We start from the raw sequence: 5,381 nt of genomic DNA, 5'->3' as shown, positions 1-5,381 counted from the left end.
ATAGTTCTCTCACAGGGTAGAGGTAAGGATTACAGTAAATACACTCTCCCAAGTCTCTCTCAGTGAGCTCTCCAGAAGCTCATGTATTTGTCCCAAGAACTATATTATCATACTCTCCCTTTTAAAGCTGAGGAAGCGGGTTCAGAGACGGCCAAGGTTACAGAGCGCAGCGTGAGAGTGAGCGGGCTGGACTGGACTGGAACCTGGTCTGAGTCTAAACCTGGCTCCTTCCTTTGAGTCCCACAGCCTCCAGCACGCGAATGCGCCTCTTGAATCGGTCGCTGCTGGCTCCCGGTGGATCTGGTGCTATTACTATTATTACTGTTTATTATCAATTGTGACTGTGATGCCGAAGACATCTTTGGTTCGGCGGGGCTTCAGACCTCCCTGCCGCCCGCGTGCCTTTCTCCCCCAAAACTCCGGGCCCAGGCGGCCCCGCGCGGCGACCATGGGGAACAGCCACCCCCCAGGCGCGGGGGTCTGTGTGGTGGCGCCCCCTGGAGGCAGCGGTCGGAATCGCCGCGAGAACCCTACCGCTGAGCGCTGGGTCCTCTGTGGTGCTCAGCACCCCTACAAACCACAAACCCCCAGACAGCGGCCACAGCGGGCAGGGAGGGAGGAGAAAATAGAGGAGAGCGTTTATCAAGCGACTCTTGTATACTGGGCAAGGTGCTGGGCATTCCCTCTGTATTTTCTTGTGGAACATCCACCCAACCTCATTTTCCAGCAGTGGAAACTGAGGTTCAGAGAGGTTAAGTAAAGCCCAGCCATGCAGAACTGGATTTGAACCCAGGCCTGGGCTTCTCCTGGGTAAGTCTGAGGAGGAAAAGGCCACCGGACACTCCCTAGACTATAAGATAAGCCTCTGGAAGTCATGCATATTGACAACCGTGATGATAAAAAATGATTCAGTCATTAGCCGAGGCAGTATCCTGAATTGGAGTGCCACCATTTCCTGCCTGTGTGACTTTAGTCAACTAAGTTGCTAATCTGTCTGAGCCTGTCTTACCGTTAGTAAATGAGCTTTATTACAGGCCTTCTGTTTGGGGCTCTCGCCCTGAGGATCCATTGCAGTAACGGAGATAAAAGGCTTAGCTCCGCACCTGGCATGTCATGGGTGCTCAGGAAAACAACTAATATAATTTACTCATTTGGCCATTATTTATTGAAAACCTAGGGGCTAGGGATATAACAACAAAGAAATACAGATGGGATATTTATGCATTAATGACTTCCTAGTCTCTATGTTTCTAGGATCTAGCACATTGTCCAGCTTAATAAATGTTAAAATGAATGAATGAGTACAAGAAGGCAGGCAGGCAGGCAGGTAGGAAGGAAGAAAAGGAAGGAAGGAAGGGAAGAAGGAAGGAAGATACTGCAGTAGGTCAGCCCCTGGTTGCAGTTTTGGGGACAGCTAAGAGGGAGAAAAGGGAGTTTTTAAAATAATAGTTATGATTTCTTGGGCACTTAGAATGCATCAGGGGGCGCCTGGGTGGCTCAGTCGGTTAAGCGTCTGCCTTCGGCTCAGGTCCTGACCCCAGGGTCCTGGGATCGAGCCCCACATCAGGCTCCTTGCTCAGCGGGGAGCCTGCTTCTCCCTCTCCCTCTGCCACTCTTTCTGTTTGTGCTCTCTCTCTCTCTTAAATAAATAAATAAATAAATAAATAAATAAATAAAAAATCTTTTAGAATGCATCAGGTACTCGACAATGCTTTTTGTGTTCTAGGTTCCCCCTCACAGCAAACCTATGAGGTTAAAAGTGTCATCTGATTTTACGGAGAAGAAAACAATCCGTGAGGTAGAGTGCCTTCCCTAAGGTCACACAGTGACTAATTGCAGAGGAGGTTTTAGGCTTGGATTTGTGCCCCGGCTCCCTTGAAGTAGTGGGCTCTTCCTATCCTCCTCCGGCCTCTAGATGGGAGCTCTTGGCACACAGAAACGCAGCAGAATGGCCTCTACCTGCACCAGTAATAATGAGGAATGTGCTGCCCTCAGCTTTTGGAGCAAGTTCACTCCACTCGCTCATGCGCTGAATCTCACATTTGATTACTTTTCACAACAATCCTGTGAAGAGGGTATTAATTGCCCATTTCACGGACAGGGAACTGAGGTTCAGGGAGGTTGGCTTCCCGAGGTCCCGTAGGGCATGCTCTGGAGTAGGATAGAGGCTGCTGCCGAGGCTCCACCCGCTGAGCGGCCCTCTGGTGGCTCCCTACTTTGAAGCTCATCCCTCTGCCAGTCATCCCCCGTATTCCTCCCCGCTCGGCCCCCTCCCTGCCCTGTTCTCCTGGCCAGGGTAACTACAGGCAGAAGTCTGAGTGAGGTGAGCTAAGAGGAACCTCTTGGGTTGGGCTCCCGCCCAGAGTGGTGGCCAGGGCACTGTTCACCTAGGATGAACAGTGATAGGATTTTGATCAGTTCACAACTTTACCAATTCTGGTTTTGGTAGAAACTTAGAAAAAGGGTCTTCCTGAATTCTCTGCCAAGGGCTCACCTTCCCTTGGTTTAGTTCTTTTTTTTTTTTAAAGATTTTATTTATTTATTTGAGAGAGAGAGACTGAGAGAGAGAGCACATGAGAGGGGGGAGGGTTGGGAGGGTCAGAGGGAGAAGCAGACTCCCTGCCGAGCAGGGAGCCCGATGCGGGACTCGATCCGGGGACTCCAGGATCATGACCTGAGCCGAAGGCAGTCGCTTAACCAACTGAGCCACCCAGGCGCCCCCCTTGGTTTAGTTCTTAACCTTAGGGATCTGAGCAGGAAAAAGGGAACACAAAGCATTAGCCAGGAGAGGGTTTAATGAAGGAACTATTCACAGAGGTGTGGCAGGAATGACGAAGTACCCTGGGGCTTCCGACAGTGGGATGGAATCATTTGGGGGGGAGCCTGAAGGGCAAGGGGAGGAAACCTTGTTAATGAACCTGGAGAGAGTTGGACCCATGGGTGCAGGCGTCCCCTCAAGAGCCATGGCTTTCAGTGGAGGAACATAGTAACTGCCAAAATCACAGGGGGAGGCGGGTAGTAGAAATATCTCAGTCTCACTCCCCTCCTTCACACTGACCTCCAGTCAGTGTCTCCTATTGGCCAAACTCCACCGGAAACTATAAGGCCAGGTGAGACTGTCAGCAGGGGTCAGCCCCAGCAGAGAAGCATGGAGTGTGGAGGGCCTTCTCTGTTCTTCCTGGACGTGGCTTTGTGGAGGGGCCTGAGAGACAGCATGGCTGTCCCCTCACCCTTCCTCCTCCTCCCAGGCCCAGGTCCCTTTGTCTGCGAGGGTGTCCCAGTCCCGGAGTTCATCTCTCCCATCCCTGGCTTCCCCGGTTCTCACTGCCTACCACCACATCACTCAGTTCCCCGATTGAGCATTATTCTCTGCGTGGGTTTGTCTCCCCAGACATCAGTTCTTGCCTCCTCTACACTGTGAGCTCTTCGCAGGCAGGAGCCTGGGCCAAATAGGGCCGATCGCCCTGAGGCGGGGCCTAGCACAGGCCGAGTGCCACTGTTTGCCAAGGGAACTGAGTCCTGTGTCCTCACCTACCTCGCTCTGTCTCGGTAGACACAATCTGAGCACATGCGAATACCTGTTTCCCTGAGCACACCGGGGCTCTGTGGTGACGAGCAGCGCAGGCCTGGGGCGTAGCGGGCATCAAATGTTGTCTGAATTGGCCTAGGTAGGACCATTCTTCTTTCTCTCATTCATTCAACAGTATTTATTTACTTATTTATTTGAGATCCCATTATGTGCCAGGCCCTGTGCTGGGCACTGGGGATACAGCAGTGAACAGGACATGCCAAGTCCCTGCTCTCATGGGGCTTCCATTTTAGTGGGGACAGCAGAATAGGAGGAAAACCAACAATATGATCGCAGACTGTGATAAGTGCTGTACCGAAAATAAACAGTACATGGATAGACATTTATGCCGGGGGCGGGGGACATCAGGGAAGGGTTTTCTGAGGAGATGACATATAGGTGGAGACCCGGCAAGAGTAGAAGCTGGGATGTGAAGCGCTGGAAAGGGTGTTCGAGGCAGAGGGAACAGCAAAAACTAAGGTACAGAAGCAGACGTGCTTCTGGGACCTTGGGAGATTCAGAGTTGCAGCCTAGAGAAGGCCTTCGGGGAGGTCAAAGGGGTGAGGGATTCGGTCTTGGGGACAGCCCAGGGCCAGCTCCCGGGCTGGGGGCTGGGAGGGGAAGGGGGAGCCCTTCTTAATGCCCCCTTGCCGCCTGTCGCCTAGCACCCAGAGCCAACAGTGCTGCCAGCGGGCCTTGCCCTTTCTCCCTCAGCAACCCTCTGACTGGCAGAAGCTGTCAAATGACCAGCAGCTGAGGCTTTGCCAACCTCCTCCCCTGGAATATTTTAGGAGTAAGTCAGAAAATGACCAGCCGCCTCCGTAAAACCCAGCTTTTTCTCGTGCATGCCTTACAAGGGTGTATTTGGCTACCCTGGGTGTTAATCTCCCACCCCCGTGCATTAGACAGAGAGATATAAATATACAGCCACAGGCGGCCCGCTCAAATACACAGATTAATGCCCCGGTGTGCAGGCCCCAGGCACAGGGGACACTCCACGCGCCGGCTTGTGAGCACCCACTCCCACGCTCCCAGGCGTCAGCCCCAGTCCCTCACGGGCACGCAATTACACGCGGGCCCATACACAGCCCACCACCCCCCATCATAATAATAACCACTCTCTACCCCCCCAGGTTATACAAGCACACAGCCACATGCCCACACACAGACGTGTACCCCCCAGTCGTCCCAGAGTCACACACGGGCACGCAATCCCACATTCTCCCCCTACACACACACCCGTGTAGTGTCCACGCAGCCTGCAGTGGGCACACTGATCGCAACACACAACCCTCACACGCTCAACACAGCGGCACCATTACCCCCCCACCCCCACCCCCACCCGGCGCCCGTACTCAAGGCCTCTCTGATTAAACACACATCCAGCCCCTCGCTCTTTACAGTGCAGAGCATTCTTCTGTGATTGAGTCAAAGACCTCCCCAGACAGGGGTTAAGTGGAAAAAAGGCATCAGAAGGAAGAATGCCCGAGGCCCAGGTCTGGGATGGGGCCGGCAGCTTCTGGCTTAGGGAGAAAGACTTCAGTGTTGAAATTTGACCCTGACTCTAATGGGCCAAGGCCTTGGGGGAGGGGGCATGCCTTGGAGGGGACAAAAACGGGGCTGGGTCGGGTGACAGGTGGAGCGAGCGGAGAGACTCCAGGAAACCTCGCGGCGTGGGGGTGGACCTCGGTGTTATATCTGGACTGGACCTTATAGGCTTAAACCCCTCCACGCAGTCCTCCCACCGCCCTTCCCTAACCCCGGCAACAGGCTCCCGGCTGTCCCCAAACGCACGGGGTGTGGCCGTGACACC

The sequence above is a fragment of the Leptonychotes weddellii genome, chromosome 4 (genome assembly GCF_054177405.1).
Source record: "Leptonychotes weddellii isolate Sample4059 chromosome 4, ASM5417740v2, whole genome shotgun sequence".
Lineage (NCBI taxonomy): Eukaryota > Metazoa > Chordata > Mammalia > Carnivora > Phocidae > Leptonychotes > Leptonychotes weddellii.
Note: the sequence above shows the minus strand (reverse complement) of the source record.